Genomic DNA, 25718 nt, shown 5'->3' with positions numbered 1-25718 from the left:
AGCTGCAACTATAATCATCAGAAACTGAAGATTTCTGGCTGCTGTTTCCCCCCCCCCCCCCAATACATTTATCAAGCCTGCATTAAAGGGAAAGTGAAGTGAAAAATTAAACGTTTACGATTTGGATAGTGCATACAGTTTTAAAGAGCTTTCCAATTTACTTTTATTTACAGGTTTACTTAGTTCTCTCGCTATCCCTTTGTTGAAGAGGGCACCTTAGTAGGATTAGCAATACACTGCTGGGAGCTAGCTGGTGTTTGGTGGCTGCACAATATATTCCTCTTGTCATTGGCTTATCACATGTGTTTAGCTAGCTCCCAGTATTGAATTGCTGTTCCTGACCCTTTTTTTTCATACAGGATACCTAATAATTAAAGAGACAGTCTACTCCAGAATTTTTATTGTGTTTTTTTTTATGTTTAATATTTTTATTGATATTCAAGGTTAAAAATTGGATAATGGAATAAACAGCAAGGCTCCTATAGGAGCACAGTACATGAAATAACATAAGGAACACTAATGAAACAGTTGTGGATCCAAGACATACATTCTTGTAATGTGAATTTGACTTGTCAAGTGAACAGGAAAGTCTCTATTCCATGGGGTATCCTTAATAAGAACTTGAACTGTTGGAATCATCTTAGGAGAATTATCTGATATTATTCACAAAAGTACAGAAACAGAAAAAAAACTGTAACTAATTAGACAATATATGCATACATAAAGATATGTCTCATTATCTAACATAAGTATCTTAACAGATTTTTAAAATAACTGTTTTACCTTATATCTAGACTGTGTTGAACATAGGTGAATATGTATAGTATCTAGTATCATATATGAGCAATTGTTGAAAGGCCGTGCTACTTTGTACACCGCATGGTCACCGGGGCCCCTGCAGGGGTTTTCCTGCTATCTAGGTTCCAGGGGATAAGGGAGGGGAGAAAAAAAGGGGTGGGGGAAGGGGAAAAGGAGAGACAGGGCAAAGTAGAATGAGAAGGCAGAAGGAAGGACTTAAAGGGACAGTTTACTCAAAAAATTTCTCCCCTTTAATTTGTTCCCAATGATCCACTTTACCTGCTGGAGTGTATTAAATTGTTTACAAGTATTTCCATTAACCTTATACTGGCATTTGAATTAGTTTATTTAGTCTGTGGTATCCCCACCCATCCTGAAAGTTTTTGGCCACGAGGCCAAGCTGTATTAACACAGCCAGTAGAATAAATTACACTCCCAGTGGGTTATAGAAGAGATAAGGTAATAAAATGTTAATTTTCCATTGTTCTCTCCAAGTGTTGGTGATTGGTTTATGGACAGATATAAGACAAAAAAGCAAGTTTATGTACACAATGTGATAAAGTAATGAGATCTGATTATACCTACAAGATCAACCCATTTTATTAGGTTGTGGCTTCAAAACACAAAATCAGCTAATTCATATACACAAATAAGCCTTAAAAAGCAAATCTCATACATTTTATACTCTGCAGCTGGTAAAGTAATTGGAAACAAATTAAGGGAAAAATAATTTTATAGTATACTGCCCCTTTAAACTATGAGGGTGAGGACTGGCCGCAGATGTGTTGCCAAGTTTCCCATATGTTCCAATAGGCTTTAATTCTGTTAAAACTCAAGTAGAAGCCTCTCTCCATACTAGCAAAAAGTTTAATGGTGGAAATAATCTTGGAGAAGTCCAGGGGAGCATGCTGTTTCCAATCCTTTGCTATATTAATTTTTATGGCTGCGAAAATAAAGATCGCTAGATGCAGAAGCGACTTAGGAATTTTGGAGGGGAAAAACATTGAATAGAGCCGTTTCAGGTGTCTTAGGAAGATTAATGCCCAGCTTCTGACACAGGTGGAAAACCCAATTCCATGAAGTTTTCAATACGGGGCAGCTCCACCAAATGTGAAGGTCGGATCCCTGTTCACCACATTGTCGCCAACACAAAGGGGAACGGTTGGGGAAAATCTGAGAGAGTCTGAGAGGGGTATAGTGCCACCTTAGTAGTATTTTCATGTACAGTTCCAATGAGTTGGCGCAATGTAGCGTTTTCTCTGTGAGAATAATAGCCCTACTAATTTCCTTATCCGAAAAAGAAGTCGCCAAATCATGTTCCCATGCCTTGATCTGCCAGATCTTGTCAGTTTCACTTGACGACAATATCGCCGTATAGTGCCATAATAGAGTTCTGAGGGGTCAAATCCCTGAACTCCACACCTTCTCCCAGCTAGTGGGGTCTCTTAGGTTCGATTTTGGGAAGCCCCATGAAATGGGTAAAGTGTAAAATCTGGTTCATTCACACCGTGGAGTCAGGGGAATAGGAGGCTGCACCTGGCTCGGGATTGTCAGCTGATCTGAGGAATACAGCTGTGAGACCATAATTATGTCCAATAATTTCCACTGGGGAGCGTGGGAGTCCAAAAGCCTCTCCCAGAAGGCCTGCAATCGAATGAATAAGTGCAGGGTGAGGCGAGATCTCAGGGTAATGTCTAAGCGATTTCCAGGATTCAAGATTCAAGACAATTCTATTCTGAATCCCTAGGTCACTCCATTTATAAGTGGGTAGCCATGGTAAATCTGCCAGGGTCAGCCCTGAAGGAAGTGAGGCCTGTTATACTCCCTTCCAGCGTTGTGTCGCATTTGAATAAGACCATGCGAAAACATGAGATAGGCAGGTCGTCTCAAAGTAGGCTGTTATATTAGGTAAGGAGACTCCCCCACGGTCAAACCGTCTCTGTAAAATGTTCCCTGAGACTCTTGGCTTACCACCCTGTCATATGAAATTGAGAAACATAGAGTGAATGGAGTTTAAGAAAGACTTAGAAAGATTAATAGGCAAACACCGAAAATAGTAGACTACCTTACGTAAGATGGTCATCTTGATGGAAGCCATGCGGCCTAACCATGATACTTCTTGGAATGACCAGGAGGTCAGTAAGGCTTTAATGTCTTGAAGCATATGGGTATAATTTGTATCTCTAACCTTGGTTAGATCAGGACCAACCTGGACTCCCAGATGCTTTAGGGACGAAGACGACCACTGAAAGTCCTATGTATCTTTTTTAAAATTTCTAATTCGACACCCCCTGAACCTTATTTGAAGTACGGATAGCTTGGGCCAAGGGCTCGATTGCCAAGGTTAATATTAATGGAGATAGGGGGCAGCCCTGTCGAGTAACATTGGAGATAACAAACTCAGCTGAGGCAAAACCCAGACCTTTGACTCTGGCATTACTTCGGTGGGAAGCCGAAGCAGCCCAGAATCTCCCATAGGTATCCCCATCTGACCCTGTCAAACGCCTTTTCAGCGTCTAGAGACAGGGCCAGCATGGGATTCAATCAGCTTTTGACAGTATATTCAGTACTCTCCTTGTATTATCAGGACCTTCTCTGCCAAGCGTAAACCCAACCTGATCCAGGTGGAGGAAAGTAGGTAGCATTCTATTAAGGCAGTTGGTCCATAATTTCGCATACAATTTCACATTGAGGTTAATTAGGGAAATGGGTCCATAACTCCCGCATTGGCTAGGGTCTTTCCCTTTTTTCGGAATAGTTAATATGATGGCATAAAGGAACTCACCTCTGAAGGAGCCTGATTCTCTCGCCTAAAATACATTCAGAAGCGTGGGAGTGAGAAGGGTGCGTAAGGATTTATAGAACATGGGTATGTAACCGTCTGGCTCCGGGGCTTTGTTGTTTTGCAGTTGCCGAATAACCTTATCAAGTTTGTCTAATGTAAAATGGGCTAGTAATACTTCTTTGGAGGTTACACTTCTTTGGGAGTTTCAAATTGTCTAAGAAGGATGACATGTTGGGGGGAGGAATCTCTGAGTTATCTGAGTTGGTATGATTAGCATCTAGGTTATAAAGCGATGAGTAATATGTAGCAAAAAGCCTCACCAATATCTTTAGAGGACGTGACCTTACCATTCCCAGATTCAATCATCAAAATTCTGGAGGCTGCAACCCTGTCTCTCAGTTTACGGGCTAGCAATGATGAAGCTTTGTTGCCCTGGTAATACATGAGCTGTTTAAATCTTTGTACGTTTGCCTGAACTTTTTCCAATTCTATATCCTGAATCTGTGAACGTAATGTTCCAATTTTCTTGGCTAGTTGGGGAGATGGATTCATTTTATTTAAGGCTTCTTTGGCTCTGAGTTTGGAGACCAGGAGGCCTAGGGGGACACTTTGCTGAGTTTTTAGGGCTGCCTGTTTCTGGATACAAATCCCTTTCAAATATTCTTTGAGAGTGGCCCATAGGGTTTGATGGGAAATAAGCGGATCTGTATGAAACATGAGAAATTTGGAAATAGAGGATTGTATGAGTGGCTTAAACTCGGGGTCTGACCACAGGTAGTTAGATAATCTCCAAGAAGGGACAGAGGATCTAGTGGAATCCGTGGATAGAGTGAAGGTCAAAACCTCCTGCTCAGACAAAGAGCAAACGCGGATTCGGGAGAGTCGAATGTTGTTTAACGTCCAAGAATCAGTAAAAAAAATAATCAAGCCTAGAGTAGGAGTTGTGGGGCCTGGAGTAAAATGTCTAATCTTTAGAGTTGAATGGAGTGCCCGCCAAATATCATAAAGATTGAATTGAGAGATAATGTTCCAAAACTTAGTGGCTGTATTAATAGTGTAAGAGTCTGCTTCCCATTCTGAACTTTTTTTTTATCTAGAACATGGTCCCAGACCATATTAAAATCGCCTCCAAGGGCCAATGTACCAGATTTAATGATCTCCACCTTAGTCAGGATCCTGTGCAAAAATCTGGGCTGAGATTGGTTGGGGGCATAGAGATTAAAGGGATTAAATTAAACTTGCATGATTCACATAGAGCATGCAATTTTAAGACACTTTTAAATTTACTTCTATGTTCAAATGTGCTTTGTTCTCTTAGTATTCCTTGTTAAAAAATGAATATGCACATATACACTAGTGGGAGCTGCTGCTAATTGGTGCCTGCACACATTTGTCTCTTGTGATTGGATAACTAGATGTGTTCATCTAGCTGCCAGTCCCTTCAGCAATGGATAACAAGAGAATGAAGCAAATTTGATAATAGAAGTAAAATGCAAATTTGTTTAAAATGGTATGTTTTATCTGAATCATAAAATAAAATGTTGTGGTTTACTATACTTTTAACTAGAGTGAACAGAGAGCCATTGAGTTTGCAGATTAGAATCAAATATCTACCCTCATCGTCAAATTCCACATGTACCATCTCAACGCCTATATTTTTATGGACCAGAATGGCTACTCCCCGTGACTTCTCCACATAAGAGGAATGGAACATTGTGTTATACTCTGGGAATTTGTAAAGGGGTGTTTGAGAGTTGGGACAGTCAGAATTTTTATTGTTTAAAAATATAGATAATCCCTTTATTAACCATTCCCCAGTTTTACATAACCAACACGGTTATATTAATATACTTTTTACCTCTGTGATTACTTTGTATCTAAGAGGCAGCCTTCAATTGATTAGACATTAGCATATGAGCCTACCTAGGTTTAGCTTTGATTTAAGAATACCCAGAGAACAAAGCAAATTTGATGATAAAAGTAAATTGGAAAGTTGTTTAAAATGACATGCCCTATCTGAATCATGAAAGTTTGATTTGGACTATACTGACCCTTAACCCTTTGAATGCTAATGACGGCTCTGAGCCGTCACAGAGTTTCCCACTCTGGTGCTAATGACGGCTCAGAGCCGTCACTAGAACTCTCCCACCTTGAGGGAGATCTGGGGGCTACCACCCGCTCCTACCCTGGCGATCGTGCCTGTAGAGTGACGGGCTACCCGTTTTGCGTGGTGACGTCACGCGCAATAATGTGGTGATGTCACAGCACAACTTTATTTATACTTAAAGGGACAGTATACACTAATTTTTATATAACTGCATGTAATAGACACTACTATAAAGAATAAGATGCACAGATACTGATATAAAAATCCAGTATAAAACTGTTTAAAAACGTACGTAGAAGCTCTCAGTTTAGCTCTGTTGAAAAAGTAGTTGGAAAGCCCACTGCAAGTGGGAAATAAGACACCCCTCCCCCTTCTTTTGCATATGAAAAGACCCTTTACACAAACAGGAGCAGGCTGGAGTAGGTAGCTGACGGTATTCTCATAAAACTTTGGGGCTTGGTTAGGAGTCTGAAAATCAGAGCAATGCTATTTAAAAATAAGCAAAACTATACATTTAAAAAAAAAAAAAACGTTATGGGCTATATAAATAGATAATCTACAAAACATTTATGCAAAGAAAAAATGAGTGTATAATGTCCCTTTAACAATGTTAAGTATAATAACAAATAGATCCAAGAATATGTTCCAGCAGACAAGAGAGTTGTAGAAAAATAAAAATGTACTTTATTAGGATCAATTAAAAACGAAAAAATAGGCAGACTCCAATAAACATGGGGAGTAAGAAAGGTCTGACCGGTTTCAGCCTAACAGGCTGTAGTCATAGACATGTTGCACCTGTGCAGGTGCACTCTATTTAAAACTCTTAGCTCCTCCTCAGGGAGGTGATAAAAGAAAACTGACTCCCAATGTTTAACCCCTTGTGGAGAAATGAATAGAGCGGTATATATACATGCATATAAAAATAAATAGACAGCTAACATAAAATGAATACATTACTGTCAGACATTTGCAGCCCCAATTTGCTCAACAGCCGCAGCATATCAAGTGTATTCAAATCATGAAATAAAAAGAAAAGAAAAAGAAAATGCATATGATACAAAAAAAAGAGAGAATATCATAAATGGTGTATAAGATGTTAAAGGGACATAATAAAATTTAATTTAACTAATGCTAAGGCGAGCTCTTGTGCTTATTGTACTAAAGAGTATTCTTGCTGAAATCATAATAATATCTAGCTAATGTATATATATATATAAGATGAATAAAATGCTCAATCTACTGTAGTTTAAGGACATGAAGTTTTAGGATGTGAATAATGATCGTGTTTATATCTAGTTTTAACATGTAGATAGTACAAAACACATGTGCTAGCAAGGTAGGAGTATATAGGATTAGAGTGTTTCGAGTCTAAAATGAGAGATTTTTGATATGTATTAATAGATAGCCTAAAAAAGGCATTAATGATCTCAAAAAATACAACCAGATATATATGTCTAGACTCAGTGGGAACAAAATGGGGGAACATAGTCTGGGTACAGGCCTAGTCTAAAATAAAATTCCTCCATGAGCTAATGTATACATGGTTTTGTAAAGATGGACACATGGATACTCCAACAGGAGATATGCGCTTCGAATTATAAAGACTATCAGTGTTGCCAATAATTAATGATGTCGAATTCAGAGTTGAATCCCCTTGGTAACAGGCAACCGAGCTTATGGATCCAATAAATCTCCTGTTGGCATAAAATGCCAAATTTGTCACCTACCCTAGGGGGTCTGACTATCTGCTCGATTGCCTGCCACCTAAAGGATCCAACTCGGCTTTGATGTACCTCCAAAAAGTGTTTTGAAAGAGCAGAAACTGCTCTTTCATGGGAAATGTGGGCTAGATGCTCTTTAATGCGTGTCCCCACTGCTCTGGTGGTTCTACCCATGTACTGCCTGTGGCATAGGGTGCACTCTATGAGTTATACCATGAATTTACTACCACATTTAACACAGCCCTTCTCGAATGATTCTGCCCCAGAAGCTGACGTGAAGTGAGTGGCTACTTTGATGTAGTCACAGGACCCACAGGACCTCTTTCCACACCGGAAAGTGCCCTTGAAATGTAGCCAAGAGCTCCTGCTTGGTTCTTCCCTTAAGAGGCTGGGGGACAACAGATTGCCTAAGGTCAGATTCTTCCTATAAACATAATTACAGCCACCCTTAATAACATTGCGTAGGGATTTATCTCCCCGCAGAATTGGAATGTTTTTCCTAATTATATTACAGACCTGATAGTATTGATTCGAGTAGGCTGTAATAAGGGTAGGAGTATTGCGTGTCTGTACTGTCTTGGTTCTTTCATCAGCTGGGCTAATGGTCCTGTGGAACAACCCTGACCGATCCATCCGATCCACCTCATTTCGTGCTCTCCTAATAGCTTTAACAGGATAGTTCCTATCCCGTAGGCGCTTTTCCAGATCCTCACCCTCTCTATCGCAGTCCTCACCCCGGGTACAATTACGTTTGACACGCATAAACTGGCCTTTAGCAATCCCCCTAAACACATGTTTAGGGTGACTGCTATTAGCGTGCAATAATGTGTTGCCGGAGATAGGCTTGCGGTAGAGTGAAGATATGATTTTATGGGTGTCAGAATCGCCTGTCAGAGTTACATCCAAGTAATTCATAGTCCTGTGGTGCCACTGGTAGGTGAATCTGAGACCCACTTCATTGCAATTCAATTGGTCCACCCATTCCTTTGCTTGTATCTCACCTGAGGACCAGATGATCAATATGTCATCTATGAACCTCAGGTATTTATGGATGGACCCAGTGAATGTATTTCTACCCCCATAGACGTGGAACCGCTCCCATCACCCCATAAAAAGGTTGGCGTAGGAGGGGGCGAATTTTGCCCCCATGGCGGTTCCACACCTTTGGAGGTAGAAAGTGTCAGAAAACTTGAAGAAGTTATGTTGGAGCAGGAACCTAATGACCCTCAAAACAAAATCTTTGTGTTGAGAATCCAGGTCAGTGACCATATCCAGAAAAAATTCTACAGCCTGGAGTCCAAATTCGTGGGGAATACTGGAGTATAAAGCCACCACGTCAATGGTTATCCAGCTATAGTTCGGCTCCCATCTAATCTGTTCCAATTTAGATAGGGCATGAGCAGTGTCACATACATAGCTGGGTAGTCTATGTACTATTGGTTGCAAGAAGTTATCGACCCCTTTAGATAGTGGCTCTATTAAAGAGCCAATACCTGCCACAATGGGTCGTCCCTGGACATTTTCAAGACTCTTGTGGACCTTCGGGAAGTGGTGGAAGCCTGCTTGTTACACTTATACATCCATTACACACGTTTGCCACTGCATCTGCAGCACTTATCTCTAACAAGTGAGCGATTGGATAGATGTTTATGACCCACTCTGAAAGAGGATTATATGTTACATATTTTTTCAGCATATGCATGTGTATTAGGTCATACGGACTGATTGGTTGATTACATCTGAGCACTTATGCAAGCACTTGAATATGCAGGACCTGGCTTTCCTGACTTACACAGCTTGATTAACCTCTCATTTGCCATTATATCCTTCGTTTGCTTTATCTTCTTGCTGTGACTGCATACTATTACATAACACATGTTTTGGATGTTTGGATTGTGATACAAACATTAACATGATATCATCCCTCAAGAATCTTACTAACTCTGCATGTTGCGACAGTAACAGCGGTCTCCACTAACGCTTGCTCATTCATTGTCTGCATCATTTGTTTGTTCTCTTTTCTCTTAATGTTAAGTATAGGAGCAGGGGGCATGCTGCTTAGAAGCCCGTATCTCAGACATCTAAGCAGCTACTGACCCCCAAGACCCACCATTGGAAAGGCAATCGTCTAACCTTTCCAACAGTGTAAGTCTTGGGGGTCTGAAAAAAAAAAAAAAACTTAAAAAAAATCGTAGCACCCAGGTGGGAAAGTGCTTAGCACTCAAAGGGTTAAAACAAATTTAATAACAGAAGTAAACTGGAAGGTTGCTTAAAACTGCATGTTGTATCTGAATCATCAAAGATTTATTTTTACTTTACTGTCCCTTTAAACTGTTTCTCTCACAATTGTGTAAGGTATGAGGGAGAATTTAAGCTGAGTAACATGCCTCTTTTAATGAGTTTCTATAGTATAGAAAACAGCAAAAAGACAATCGTGTCAGCTAGGGTGGGAATTTATATAGGTAAAACATTATAGTGCTTGAAAATTTGGTTTAAAAATTAGTAGCCAATTAAGAATATTTAAGTAGCCAGACAGTGGTATTTCTATAATGTAGATATGGAGATGTCAGGATATACTGGTTACCCTAATATACGTGAGTGGATCTCAACTGCAGATAAATATTAATGTATCACAAAAGCAAGAACCTTGTGGAGCTCTTGTAATCCTTGTTACAGGAGAGTGGCAAGGAAGCCAGAAATATGGAGTTTGCAACATATACAGTTAATGTATATCCATGTTTGCTGTATTTAGCACCTTTAGTAGCAAGCTGGTATTTTATATACAGTCCTGAACGCTACAACTCACAAATTTACAGTACTTGGTATATTGTATCTTATCTTGGTTGTAGAAGTGCTAATATGCTGCAATTGTACTACTGCTAGCAATGAGCCGGAGTGAGAATCGGCGTCTGCTGTAAACCCCTTAAACCAGCGTGGAAAGACTGAGAGGGGAGAGATGATGCCGCTGCGGCGTGCAGAGAGGCAGAGTGAGGGTGTGTGTTGTTCCTCCAATCAGAGCCCCAGATTACCTGACAGGCAGCGTGTGAGCGCTGCAAGACTTTAGCTTGTTTGTAGGCAGGAGTGTCTCTGTGAGTTATCTGACGGACAGCGTGTGAACGCTGAAGTACTTCGGCTTGTTATAACCAGTATTGGTTAAAAGTAGAAAGCTCCGATAATCATAAGAATGGCAGTCTGAATGAATGAGTCCTCTCTGGAATGCTATTAGAAGCACGCTGGATAAGATTGATGCCGGTTGAGAACCGGGTAGGTAATTTAACAGCAACTGTTAGAATAGCACGTTGTGAGCAGGGAAATAAATCCTGATGTCAGCAGATACTGATAGTTTGTAAATCCAATGTGGGAAAAGGTGATCTCTGATAATTTAGCCTCCTGGTTTAGATAGGTGTCTTCTCTTGTTGAAAAGTCAGAATACTAAACATTAATCGGCAGGTGGAAGGGGGAGGAGCAGCCTTAAGTAACCTCAGCTTAAAGGTACAGGAACCAAACCTGACAGGTCCCCCCATCAAAACTGCTGCCCAGCAGCAGAAGGAGCCGGCTTGTGCGGATGAAGGCTGTGAAACCGAGCAATCAAGCGGGAAGCATTGATGTTGGAGGAAGGCTCCCAGGAATCCTCCTCAGCAGAAAACCCCTTCCAGTGGATCAAGTACTGAAGTTCGCCACGGAACCATCTGGAGTCAAGAACAGAGGAGACTTCATAAATTGTGTCATCCACCACAATAGGAGGGGTCTGAGATAGAGATGACTGTTGTCTGGTCGGAACGTAAGGTTTCAACAAGGAAACATGGAAAGTGGGATGAACGGGGATTTCTGGGGGCAACTTCAGAGTCACAGCATTGAGGTTCACAATCTTGGATACTTCATAAGGTCCGATGAATAAATGAGAGAATTTCCTACTGGGGGTTTTAAGTTTTAGGTGACGGGTAGATAGCCAAACAAGATCACCGATCTGGTACTCGGGAGGTTTCCTTTTCTTTTGATTGTAGTAACGTTGTTGAGTCTCCTGAGCATGTAGTATGTTATGCTTAAGGAAGGTGAATACATCTAACATAGAATTGACAGTCTCGTCAACCACTGGTGATGTGGTATTGAGGCTAGGGAATAAATGAAAGGTCGGATGGTATCCATAGTTAGCATAGAATGGTGTACTCTTGGTAGAACTATTTAAGGTGTTATTGTATGAGTATTCAGCCATCGCTAAGTTTGTTGCCCATTCATCTTGCTGGTGAGCACAATAACACCTGATGTATTGTTCTATCCACTGGTTTACACGTTCTGTTTGACCGTTAGTTTGTGGATGGTAAGAGGTGCTATAACGATGTTCTATTTTGAGCACGGAGCATAACTGTTTCCAGAACCTGGAGGTAAATTGTGTACCTCTATCAGAGATGATTATGGAGGGTAACCCATGGAGACGAACGACATGATCTAAAAACAAAGATGCTGTTTCAGATGCTGTTGGTAATTTCTTATAAGGAATGAAGTGAGCCATCTTCGTAAAACCATCCACTACTACCATTATGGTGGTACAATGGTTGGATGGAGGAAGATCCACTATAAAGTCCATACCGATGGTATGCCAAGGCCGGTCAGGAATAGGAAGGGACAACAAGGTCCCATAGGGTTTAGCTCTGTCGGACTTAGAGGTGGCACAAACTTGGCAAGTTTTAATGAACTGGAGAACGGATTGATGAAGGTTAGGCCACCAATAATTTCTTCTGATGAGTTCAATCGTTCTTTCAACACCTGGATGTCCTGCTAAGGGTGATTCATGATGGTAACGTAGAATGTCATTCCTGAATGTAGGTGGTATGTATATCTTACCATGGATATGTCCAATACCATTTGAATCCAGTTCCTGGAGATTCTTCGGATATGTAGTATCATTGTTTTGGTGGGTACGTAGTGTGTCGTAGGAATCCTTCAGCATACCAATGAATCTGTCAGGAGGAAGGATAGGTTGGTTAGATATGACTTGATCAGGAGGTTGTAGATATCTGGAAAGAGAGTCTGCCTTGCCATTCTTTTTTCCAGGCCTATATGTAATGTGGAACTGGAATCTGGTAAAAAACATACTCCAACGTAACTGGCGAGCGGATAAAGTCTTACTTGATTGGAGGTATTCCAAATTGCGATGGTCAGTATATATCAGAATTGGGTAGGAAGTCCCTTCTAGTAGATGCCTCCAATGCTCCAATGATGCTTTGATAACCAGAAGCTCCTTTTCACCTACAGGATAGTTGCGTTCTGGGGCTGTCATAAGTCGGGAAAAAAAAGCAACTGGATGTATGGGATCCTTTGGGGATCTTTGTTGAGACAATATAGCGCCCAGCGCATAGTCCGAAGCTATACATTCCAAAATGTATTGGAGGTTGGTATCTGGGAAGTGAAGTATGGGAGCAGTTGTGAAGGATCGTTTAAGGAGATCAAAAGCCTGTTGTGCAAGTGATAAATCAAGAAAGTTGGAGTAAGCTCCTGAATCTATGATAGCTTCAGTTCGTAGGGCTCGCTGTTCCCACTGCAAAAAGAGAGACAAGGTACAGTAAGCTGCGTTCACAATCTTATTAGTCAAGCACTGGTTAAAAGTACTTAGCTTACTTCTCTTATTGCGTTGTAGCAATGGACATTCCTTTACTAAGTGTGCGGGAGAAGCGCAGTACATGCACAAATTCTTTTGCTGTCTGCGGTGTCTTTCCTCCATGGTTAGCGGTCCTTTAGTAAACCCAATCTCCATAGGGGTGGAACTGTCCTTTGAGGGTACAGGTGTAGTGTAGTACTTCTGAGCTGCCTAAATTCTAGGCTCCCCTGTGAGGAAGGATATCACAGTCATGACTTTAAGCCTCTCAGTATGGTAGGTTCTAGGCTTCATTTGAAAAAGCAAGTAACAGGCATTCCTGAATTGCCGAAATAGTTTCCTGTCCCCTGTGAATCTTTCAGGTAGGCAGACATGAGGTTCTGGGGTACTGTCCCTTACTGCTGCTCTGAGGTTATCATTTTGGAGTTGCAAGTCTCTCATGCCTTGGGATAGTCTTTCAACCGTTTGAGTAAGGTTGTAGACCACTGTGGGTAAATCCGCTGGATCCATAAAATGGCCGATTAATCTGTCAGGATATACTGGTTACCCTAATATACGTGAGTGGATCTCAACTGCAGATAAATATTAATGTATCACAAAAGCAAGAACCTTGTGGAGCTCTTGTAATCCTTGTTACAGGAGAGTGGCAAGGAAGCCAGAAATATGGAGTTTGCAACATATACAGTTAATGTATATCCATGTTTGCTGTATTTAGCACCTTTAGTAGCAAGCTGGTATTTTATATACAGTCCTGAACGCTACAACTCACAAATTTACAGTACTTGGTATATTGTATCTTATCTTGGTTGTAGAAGTGCTAATATGCTGCAATTGTACTACTGTTAGCAATGAGCCGGAGTGAGAATCGGCGTCTGCTGTAAACCCCTTAAACCAGCGTGGAAAGACTGAGAGGGGAGAGATGATGCCGCTGCGGCGTGCAGAGAGGCAGAGTGAGGGTGTGTGTTGTTCCTCCAATCAGAGCCCCGGATTACCTGACAGGCAGCGTGTGAGCGCTGCAAGACTTTAGCTTGTTTGTAGGCAGGAGTGTCTCTGTGAGTTATCTGACGGACAGCGTGTGAACGCTGAAGTACTTCGGCTTGTTATAACCAGTATTGGTTAAAAGTAGAAAGCTCCGATAATCATAAGAATGGCAGTCTGAATGAATGAGTCCTCTCTGGAATGCTATTAGAAGCACGCTGGATAAGATTGATGCCGGTTGAGAACCGGGTAGGTAATTTAACAGCAACTGTTAGAATAGCACGTTGTGAGCAGGGAAATAAATCCTGATGTCAGCAGATACTGATAGTTTGTAAATCCAATGTGGGAAAAGGTGATCTCTGATAATTTAGCCTCCTGGTTTAGATAGGTGTCTTCTCTTGTTGAAAAGTCAGAATACTAAACATTAATCGGCAGGTGGAAGGGGGAGGAGCAGCCTTAAGTAACCTCAGCTTAAAGGTACAGGAACCAAACCTGACAGGAGAATACCGGTAACCCAAAAAGTTAGCAGTCAGGGCTTAATCCTGTCTCCAGGTTTTGTCAAGCCCTGCCTTAGTACATCATTGTAAAAAAAATCATATTATTATTAACATTACATAATATAGGTTACATCCTTTAAAATATATCTGCAGGCCAAATTTCTTCTTCTTTTTATTGTAGATTTAGCTAATCATTTTCAGGGCCTGATGTTAAACTCGTTGCCATGGAGAGAAATTACACAAAATCTTTGGGATTTTTTTAGACTTTACATTGTAATATAGGAGTCTCTCCTTTTTGTACAGAACCCCAGAAAGTGAGATAAACATTTCTCAAGGTAAAATCTTTGAGGGACCTCGCCATACTGACGAGACTTCATAGATGACCTCATGTGAGCAGAGAGCTTTAGATCATCAAGCCCTCAATAAGATAGGGAAAATGTATCTTTTTTTGATCTAAAAATAATCAATTAACTTCAACTCTTCATCATTTCCAGAAATTTGTTCATATGATCTAAGATTACAAACACCTGAAAAACAGTGTTTAAAGGGATATTAAACGCTTAGAGCTAGATTACAAGTTGCAAGCTATTGTTTGCGCGAGTCACGGTAAGCAATATCGGGACCGTGCTAACTTTCACTCATATTGCAAGTTGAAAGTAAACTTGTTCCCTCGAGTTCAAATAAAATTTGGGCACGTTGGGTTAGCACGACTGAAGAATTTACATAAAGACTATGTTTTAAAGAAAAATGTGCACCAGACACAATATCTATCTATAAATGTAGTTTCTATTTTAGATACATTATAATTTAAAGGTTATTCATCCTGAAATAAAGATTAGTTTTTAATTATGTAGCATGAGGCTCTGTAATCATGGTTGAAATGTTTAATTTTTTGTTAAATTAATTCCATTAATCCGGTCACAATGTTATGATCTCCCAGAGGTTTCTGTAAGATTATTTTTGCCTTTTTTTCTTTCTAGAAATATTATTGGTTTTGTAGTTCTCAAAACTGTGAATTAGTGTCTGCAGAAATAATGTCCCTCTTCTTCACATCAAAAATGTTATAAAATAAACTAAGATGAGAAATAAACCTTAAAGGGACATAAACCCACAGGGCCAGATTACGAATGGAGCGCAAATGTTTGAGAACGAGCAATAAGGGGTTTATCAAAGGTGTTTGCGCTTGTCGGGCTTACCGCTGGTATTGCAAGTTGAAAGTAAACGTGATTGCAATCGTGATTTACGCTAGAATGGTTACCGCATCCTCAGAGCTCTGGTTAACTGCTTCGCGAAACAAAAAAGTGTCATAAGACACATCAAAAATACATTAAATGTACAGTTACACTTATAATAACACTATCTCAAAATAATTATTTCAAAAAAATATTGCCCACAAAAATTATAAGGGCTCAAACATATGAGGTCTCTGGTGTTAGAAAAAAGAAGGTAGGCAAAGGACTTTAACATTGAGATACATACATGTACATGTCTAAATATATAAACACATAAATACATATGTACACACTTATAGACATATATAGGCTGTCAAGTAGATGAAAATATGTAAAAGCATATTTATGGAATATTCATATTTAATAAAGTGTTTACTGTAAATATTTCACATTCCAATGTTCTGCACATAGTAGAATAAGTTCTAAATAGATATATCAGGGCTCAAAATTTCCACTAGCCAGTGGCGAGTAAAAGTTAGTGAGTGAATGTTGGGCTACCTGCTACAAATATTATCTAAAGGGATATTATATCTCCATAAAAGGGCAAGTGTATGATATTCCTCTTGGGCTATAGGGACCCCATTTATGCTTAGACTGTTACTTCTGAGAGGGTAAACAGGGGCAGAGAGAGAGAGAGATTGGAGAGGAAAAGTGAAAGTAGAGAAAAAGATAGAGTTAAAAAGAGTGGAGAGAAAAAAAAGAGTGAAGAGATATGAGAGAGGAGAGAGAGTGTAAAGAGAAGATATGGGGGCTGACTTATCAAGGCGTCAATATCAACACATTCACTATGGGCTATACGCTCAACATACATTGCTGACGCGAATCTACATTCAACGGCCTTATTTATCATCAAGTCTGTCAAAAACACAAAGTCCAGTGCGATTAGCATCGGACTGTTGATAAATAAGAGTCATCGATGTCGCGGGTATCCTTACGTATCAAATGATCTACCCTGAATGTCCATCAAATGAAGACAGTTTTGTCTGTTTTTTCCAACTTTATTTATACCATTTCATTACTGTCCATGAACAAGCACATTTTTCTAACGCTAATCTTTTATTTTTCACCTGTTAATGTCCAAGAAATAGCTAGATTTATACCTGAACAAACAATAATATCTCATAGAAAGTTATTTTTCTATTTATTTTTTATACAAAAAATCTGATATTGTACATATATTTTTGCACATACTTATATCTATAGTGTGTTATGTCAGAAATCTTTTACAAACATATTTACATGTCCCTAAATTATTTTTTGTTCTAAAAATGTTGTCTTTCATATCTCTGTGTTTATTTATACCACTATATGTATATAGTGTAAATATATAATTATTCTGAGCAAGAATAATTGTGAATATAACATGTAATCAGGGTATAATATGGATATTTTAAGAACTGGGCCAGTTTTCTTTCTGCAGCTGTGTATCACTTCCTGATTGAATCTAGTATTAAACACCACTTCTACACAGGTGTTAAAAAATAGGCTGGCATTTTAGATGGCATTTCTTAATGAAAATTAAATTCAAGAGAAGAAAATAGGATGACATTAAAGAGGTGGTTTTAATTTCTGCTTTTTCTGATTCATGACAGTTTAATGTTAGGTAGTCTATCACTTTGAGCTATCAACTTAAGATTACATTGAATCAAACATCATTTGATTATTAAAATCATTGTCAAAAATATTACACTGTGTGGCCTAATGTCACCATCAATGATTATCTTTAATACTAATTTCACATATACATACTTTCTCCAACATAGGTGTGTCCGGTCCACGGCGTCATCCTTACTTGTGGGATATTCTCCTCCCCAACAGGAAATGGCAAAGAGCCCAGCAAAGCTGGTCACATGATCCCTCCTAGGCTCCGCCTTCCCCAGTCATTCTCTTTGCCGTTGTACAGGCAACATCTCCACGGAGATGGCTTAGAGTTTTTTAGTGTTTAACTGTAGTTTTTATTATTCAATCAAGAGTTTGTTATTTTAAAATAGTGCTGGTATGTACTATTTACTCTGAAACAGAAAAGAGATGAAGATTTCTGTTTGTAAGAGGAAAATGATTTTAGCAACCGTTACTAAAATCGATGGCTGTCTCCACACAGGACTGTTGAGAGGAATTAACTTCAGTTGGGGGAACAGTGAGCAGACTTTTGCTGCTTGAGGTATGACACATTCTAACAAGACGATGTAATGCTGGAAGCTGTCATTTTCCCTATGGGATCCGGTAAGCCATTTTTATTACAGACAGAAAAAAAGGGCTTCACAAGGGCTTTTTAAGACTGTAGACATTTTCTGGGCTAAATCAATTTATATATAAACATATTTTATACTCCATAGCCTTGAGGAATTATTTTAATCTTGGGAATTTTGTAAAATAACCGGCAGGCACTGTATTGGACACCTTATTCTCTAGGGGCTTTCCCTAATCATAGGCAGAGTCTCATTTTCGCGCCTGTATTGCGCACTTGTTTTTGAGAAGCATGACATGCAGATGCATGTGTGAGGAGCTCTGATACATAGAAAAGACTTTCTGAAGGCGTCATTTGGTATCGTATTCCCCTTTGGGCTTGGTTGGGTCTCAGCAAAGCAGATACCAGGGACTGTAAAGGGGTTAAATATAAAAACGGCTCCGGTTCCGTTATTTTAAGGGTTAAAGCTTCCAAACTTGGTGTGCAATACTTTTAAGGCTTTAAGACACTGTGGTGAAATTTTGGTGAATTTTGAACAATTCCTTCATACTTTTTCGCAATTGCAGTAATAAAGTGTGTTCAGTTTAAAATTTAAAGTGACAGTAACGGTTTTATTTTAAAACGTTTTTTGTACTTTGTTATCAAGTTTATGCCTGTTTAACATGTCTGAACTACCAGATAGACTGTGTTCTGAATGTGGGGAAGCCAAGGTTCCTTCTCATTTAAATAGATGTGATTTATGTGACACAAAATTTAGAGAAAATGATGCCCAAGATGATTCCTCAAGTGAGGGGAGTAAGCATGGTACTGCATCATCCCCTCCTTCGTCTACACCAGTCTTGCCCACACAGGAGGCCCCTAGTACATCTAGCGCGCCAATACTCCTTACTATGCAACAATTAACGGCTGTAATGGATAATTCTATCAAAAACATTTTAGCCAAAATGCCCACTTATCAGCGAAAGCGCGACTGCTCTGTTTTAGAAAATACTGAAGAGCATGAGGACGCTGATGATATTGTTTCTGAAGTGCCCCTACACCAGTCTGAGGGGGCCAGGGAGGTTTTGTCTGAGGGAGAAATTTCAGATTCAGGGAAAATTTCTCAACAAGCTGAACCTGATGTGATTACATTTAAATTTAAGTTGGAACATCTCCGCGCTCTGCTTAAGGAGGTGTTATCCACTCTGGATGATTGTGAGAACTTGGTCATTCCAGAGAAACTATGTAAAATGGACAAGTTCCTAGAGGTCCCGGGGCCCCCCGAAGCTTTTCCTATACCCAAGCGGGTGGCGGACATTGTAAATAAAGAATGGGAAAGGCCCGGTATACCTTTCGTCCCTCCCCCCATATTTAAAAAATTGTTTCCTATGGTCGACCCCAGAAAGGACTTATGGCAGACAGTCCCCAAGGTCGAGGGGGCGGTTTCTACTCTAAACAAACGCACCACTATACCCATAGAAGATAGTTGTGCTTTCAAAGATCCTATGGATAAAAAATTAGAAGGTTTGCTTAAAAAGATGTTTGTTCAGCAAGGTTACCTTCTACAACCAATTTCATGCATTGTCCCTGTCACTACAGCCGCGTGCTTCTGGTTCGATGAGCTAGAAAAGGCGATCATTAATAATTCTTCTTCTTATGAGGAGATTATGGACAGAATTCGTGCTCTCAAATTGGCTAATTCTTTCACCCTAGACGCCACTTTGCAATTGGCTAGGTTAGCGGCGAAAAATTCTGGGTTTGCTATTGTGGCGCGCAGAGCGCTTTGGTTAAAATCTTGGTCAGCGGATGCGTCTTCCAAGAACAAATTGCTTAACATTCCTTTCAAGGGGAAAACGCTGTTTGGCCCTGACTTGAAAGAGATTATCTCTGATATCACTGGGGGCAAGGGCCACGCCCTTCCTCAGGATAGGTCTTTCAAGGCCAAAAATAAACCTAATTTTCGTCCCTTTCGCAGAAACGGACCAGCCCCAAGTGCTACGTCCTCTAAGCAGGAGGGTAACACTTCTCAAGCCAAACCAGCCTGGAGACCAATGCAAGGCTGGAACAAAGGAAAGCAGGCCAAGAAACCTGCCACTGCTACCAAGACAGCATGAGATGTTGGCCCCCGATCCGGGACCGGATCTGGTGGGGGGCAGACTCTCTCTCTTCGCTCAGGCTTGGGCAAGAGATGTTCTGGATCCTTGGGCGCTAGAACTAGTCTCCCAAGGTTATCTTCTGGAATTCAAGGGGCTTCCCCCAAGGGGGAGGTTCCACAGGTCTCAATTGTCTTCAGACCACATAAAAAAACAGGCATTCTTGCATTGTGTAGAAGACCTGTTAAAAATGGGAGTGATTCATCCTGTTCCATTAGGAGAACAAGGGATGGGGTTCTACTCCAATCTGTTCGTAGTTCCCAAAAAAGAGGGAACGTTCAGACCAATCTTAGATCTCAAGATCCTAAACAAGTTTCTCAAGGTTCCATCGTTCAAAATGGAAACCATTCGAACAATTCTTCCTTCCATCCAGGAAGGTCAATTCATGACCACGGTGGATTTAAAGGATGCGTATCTACATATTCCTATCCACAAGGAACATCATTGGTTCCTAAGGTTCGCATTCCTGGACAAGCATTACCAGTTTGTGGCACTTCCGTTCGGATTAGCCACTGCTCCAAGGATTTTCACAAAGGTACTAGGGTCCCTTCTAGCGGTGCTAAGACCAAGGGGCTTTGCAGTAGTACCTTACTTGGACGACATTCTGATTCAAGCGTCGTCCCTTCCTCAAGCAAAGGCTCACACGGACATTGTCCTGGCCTTTCTCAGATCTCACGGATGGAAAGTGAACGTAGAAAAGAGTTCTCTATCTCCGTCAACAAGGGTTCCCTTCTTGGGAACAATAATAGACTCCTTAGAAATGAGGATTTTTCTGACAGAGGCCAGAAAAACAAAACTTCTGAACTCTTGTCAAATACTTCATTCTGTTCCTCTTCCTTCCATAGCGCAGTGCATGGAAGTAATAGGTTTGATGGTAGCGGCAATGGACATAGTTCCTTTTGCGCGCATTCATCTAAGACCATTACAACTGTGCATGCTCAGTCAGTGGAATGGGGATTATACAGTCTTGTCTCCGACGATACAAGTAAATCAGAGGACCAGAGATTCACTCCGTTGGTGGCTGTCCCTGGACAACCTGTCACAGGGGATGAGCTTCCGCAGACCAGAGTGGGTCATTGTCACGACCGACGCCAGTCTGGTGGGCTGGGGTGCGGTCTGGGGACCCCTGAAAGCTCAGGGTCTTTGGTCTCGGGAAGAATCTCTTCTACCGATAAATATTCTGGAACTGAGAGCGATATTCAATGCTCTCAAGGCTTGGCCTCAGCTAGTAAAGGCCAAGTTCATACGGTTTCAATCAGACAACATGACAACTGTTGCGTACATCAACCATCAGGGGGGAACAAGGAGTTCCCTGGCGATGGAAGAAGTGACCAAAATCATTCAATGGGCGGAGACTCACTCCTGCCACTTGTCTGCAATCCACATCCCAGGAGTGGAAAATTGGGAAGCGGATTTTCTGAGTCGTCAGACTTTTCATCCGGGGGAGTGGGAACTCCATCCGGAAATCTTTGCCCAAATTACTCAACTGTGGGGCATTCCAGACATGGATCGGATGGCCTCTCGTCAGAACTTCAAGGTTCCTTGCTACGGGTCCAGATCCAGGGATCCCAAGGCGACTCTAGTAGATGCACTAGTAGCACCTTGGACCTTCAAACTAGCTTATGTATTCCCGCCATTTCCTCTCATCCCCAGGCTGGTAGCCAGGATCAATCAGGAGAGGGCATGGGTGATCTTGATAGCTCCTGCGTGGCCACGCAGGACTTGGTATGCAGACCTGGTGAATATGTCATCGGCTCCACCATGGAAGCTACCTTTGAGACGAGACCTTCTTGTTCAAGGTCCGTTCGAACATCCGAATCTGGTCTCACTCCAACTGACTGCTTGGAGATTGAACGCTTGATCTTATCAAAGCGAGGATTCTCAGATTCTGTCATTGATACTCTTGTTCAGGCCAGAAAGCCTGTAACTAGAAAAATTTACCACAAAATATGGAAAAAATATATCTGTTGGTGTGAATCTAAAGGATTCCCTTGGGACAAGGTAAAAATTCCTAAGATTCTATCCTTTCTTCAAGAAGGTTTGGAGAAAGGATTATCTGCAAGTTCCTTGAAGGGACAGATCTCTGCCTTGTCTGTGTTACTTCACAAAAAGCTGGCAGCTGTGCCAGATGTTCAAGCCTTTGTTCAGGCTCTGGTTAGAATCAAGCCTGTTTACAAACCTTTGACTCCTCCTTGGAGTCTCAATTTAGTTCTTTCAGTTCTTCAGGGGGTTCCGTTTGAACCCTTACATTCCGTTGATATTAAGTTATTATCTTGGAAAGTTTTGTTTTTGGTTGCAATTTCTTCTGCTAGAAGAGTTTCAGAATTATCTGCTCTGCAGTGTTCTCCTCCTTATCTGGTGTTCCATGCAGATAAGGTGGTTTTACGTACTAAACCTGGTTTTCTTCCGAAAGTTGTTTCTAACAAAAACATTAACCAGGAGATAGTCGTGCCTTCTTTGTGTCCGAATCCAGTTTCAAAGAAGGAACGTTTGTTGCACAATTTGGATGTTGTTCGTGCTCTAAAATTCTATTTAGATGCTACAAAGGATTTTAGACAAACATCTTCCTTGTTTGTTGTTTATTCTGGTAAAAGGAGAGGTCAAAAAGCAACTTCTACCTCTCTCTCTTTTTGGATTAAAAGCATCATCAGATTGGCTTACGAGACTGCCGGACGGCAGCCTCCTGACAGAATCACAGCTCATTCCACTAGGGCTGTGGCTTCCACATGGGCCTTCAAGAACGAGGCTTCTGTTGATCAGATATGTAAGGCAGCGACTTGGTCTTCACTGCACACTTTTACTAAATTTTACAAGTTTGATACTTTTGCTTCTTCTGAGGCTATTTTTGGGAGAAAGGTTTTGCAAGCCGTGGTGCCTTCTATCTAGGTGACCTGATTTGCTCCCTCCCTTCATCCGTGTCCTAAAGCTTTGGTATTGGTTCCCACAAGTAAGGATGACGCCGTGGACCGGACACACCTATGTTGGAGAAAACAGAATTTATGTTTACCTGATAAATTACTTTCTCCAACGGTGTGTCCGGTCCACGGCCGGCCCTGGTTTTTTAATCAGGTCTGATAATTTATTTTCTTTAACTACAGTCACCACGGTATCATATGATTTCTCCTATGCAAATATTCCTCCTTTACGTCGGTCGAATGACTGGGGAAGGCGGAGCCTAGGAGGGATCATGTGACCAGCTTTGCTGGGCTCTTTGCCATTTCCTGTTGGGGAGGAGAATATCCCACAAGTAAGGATGACGCCGTGGACCGGACACACCGTTGGAGAAAGTAATTTATCAGGTAAACATAAATTCTGTTTTCAAAGTATAATACACAATGTAACAAATGGCACAAGTTCTGATGAATGATCACACGAGTATAGAGCAATATGATTAGTTAGAAAATGTATATTTAAATCAGATTGGCTGATTTCATTTATCACGTGATTATGCATTTCCCAATAAAAAAGTGGTGGAAAATTTTACTCGTTTGTGGGAGTTTGAGTATTGCGTCAAATTTGGTGCGAAGTGGAGAGTGGGACGTGTATTCCATGCATTAAACATGGTGCAAATAGATTTATCAAAAAAGGGAGTTAGCTATATTATGTAAAGTATTTATTTAATTTATATCCCTATATCTACTAGTGCTGCTGCCAGACAGGCATTACCTGTCATTATAGGTGGTTTAGTCATTATAAACTTGCATGGCAGGCTGAACTGATGGAAAAACAAATACGAATAAACCAAAGATTTCTAAAAATACTTTTGAAATGAATCTGTCCCTTGAAATTGCATGTGATTATAACATCTTCCTACTTGATTTTAATTAGTAATAAGGGCGGGTTGGGTTAGTCGGTGAAATGTGGGCGAGGTGGTGGGTGGGATCAAAAGAGGCGAGTAACATTTTGGGCTGGCTAGTAGCTTAAGGCTTGAACTTTTAATATTGTGCCAAAGAAACTCGGATATATGTAGAAATATTTATTTATGAATAAATAGAACATATTGATTGGAAAAAATGCATTCATTATCATCAGTACGGAATCAATCTCCATATTTTCCTTTGTCATTGTCTGTGTATAGTTGGCTTTCATGTTGATCAATGTTGGAAAAACCCTGTAAAAAGCCAGGTAAAAGAGGATAGAAAATTGACTGACATTTTTATTTTGCACAGTCTTAACGTTAGCGCTATGGAATCTGTTGGCACTCTACAAATACCCAAAATAATAACGTGCTAGGGGATTTTGTTATTGTACTATTGCTTGAGCAGACCTATGTGTTTGACCTTTTCAAAGTGGTTAACTACTTCACGCCGTTAGGACATTCCATGCAGTCCAAAAAATGCTGGGCTTTAACGCTGTTAACGCTACGTTAAACATTGAATACTGATAAGGAACACTAGAATTTGAGACTTAAGAATTTTTTTGAGTAGATATGTACCTCTCTGTAAGGACTTTGTTTGTGTGAATATAAACATATATGTGCTTTGGGTCACTTTACAGAGCAGTGCTTAAGCATGAGTATTAATTTCAACAGAGTAGACAGAACTCACTGTGTGTGAGTGTGTCCGGCAAGTATGCTTCATGCACTGTAGTTGTGTTTATTCGTTCTGATATAGTGTAAGAAAGGAAAATAAAAAATAACTTTTATTAATTTATCAAAAGACAGCAACTATTACTGGTATTATTACTGCCCACTGTGACATTAAAAACACATCTCCTGTATGTAATATTGCGATTTGAGACCTATTACTTTAAACAGTGGGAATCTGTAGTATCTATTGCAACTTGGTTCAATATATTTCTATCTCTTTAGACTGTGGGTAACTTAGCCTTTTTATTGGCTTGTATATACATATGTCTGGGGTAATACCCTATTTTCTTTTGAGAGGGAATACCTCTTTAAATTACAAATACAAACTTATGCCTAATAGTTTCCTGCTGAGCTATTTTGAACTGTTATCTGATTAATAGCAAGATACATAAATAAAATATCCAGAGATTGGCTTTAAATGTATCCTTCAGTCTTAGCAACAAATTATATTTCTGACAGTGTTGTGCTTTGGATATGCTTTTACTTTGCACCTAGAGACGTGTACTTTGGGTGCTGTGCTATATGCTAGCATGCCAGTTTTTGTTACGGTTACACTGCTACAATTATCGAAAAAACGTCTTAACATTTAAGCTGTTCAATTAAGTTACTCTGTTTTCACCGTAATTAATATATAACCCCTTGTATTTAAATATATATTGACTTAATAGTCATATTATGACTGAGGATATACCACCGATTGTATTGTATATACGTTACTTAGATATTACTTGGAGCTTAAAAGTTGTCTGTAAACTAATATCTATTTTGCTATCACTGTTGACAGGATGGGTTAATTATCAGTGTGCTCCAGTATAATATGACTATTAAGTCAATATATATTTAAATACAAGGGGTTATATATCAATTACGGTGAAAACAGAGTAACTTAATTGTTTTTGTAACAGCTTAAATGTTGAGACGTTTTTTCAATAATTGTAGCAGTGTAACTGTAACAAAAACTGGCATGCTAGCATATAGCACAGCACCCAAAGTACACGTCTCTAGGTGCAAAGTAAAAGCATATCCAAAGCACAACACTGTCAGAAACATAATTTGTTGCTAAGACTGAATGATACATTTAAATTTAAAGTCAATCTCT

At 40.2% G+C, this 25718-nt stretch overlaps 1 protein-coding gene across 1 annotated transcript in view; it reads left to right on the top strand.

Annotated features, from left to right (window-relative positions):
• LOC128658203 (calmodulin-lysine N-methyltransferase) overlaps positions 1 to 25718 on the top strand; it is an 86558-nt gene that overhangs the window by 4093 nt on the left and 56747 nt on the right. The gene's annotated exons all lie outside the window — the stretch shown is intronic.

This window comes from Bombina bombina, chromosome 4, assembly GCF_027579735.1.
Source record: "Bombina bombina isolate aBomBom1 chromosome 4, aBomBom1.pri, whole genome shotgun sequence".
Taxonomy (NCBI): domain Eukaryota; kingdom Metazoa; phylum Chordata; class Amphibia; order Anura; family Bombinatoridae; genus Bombina; species Bombina bombina.
Note: the sequence above shows the minus strand (reverse complement) of the source record. Positions and strands in the feature narration are given on the sequence as shown.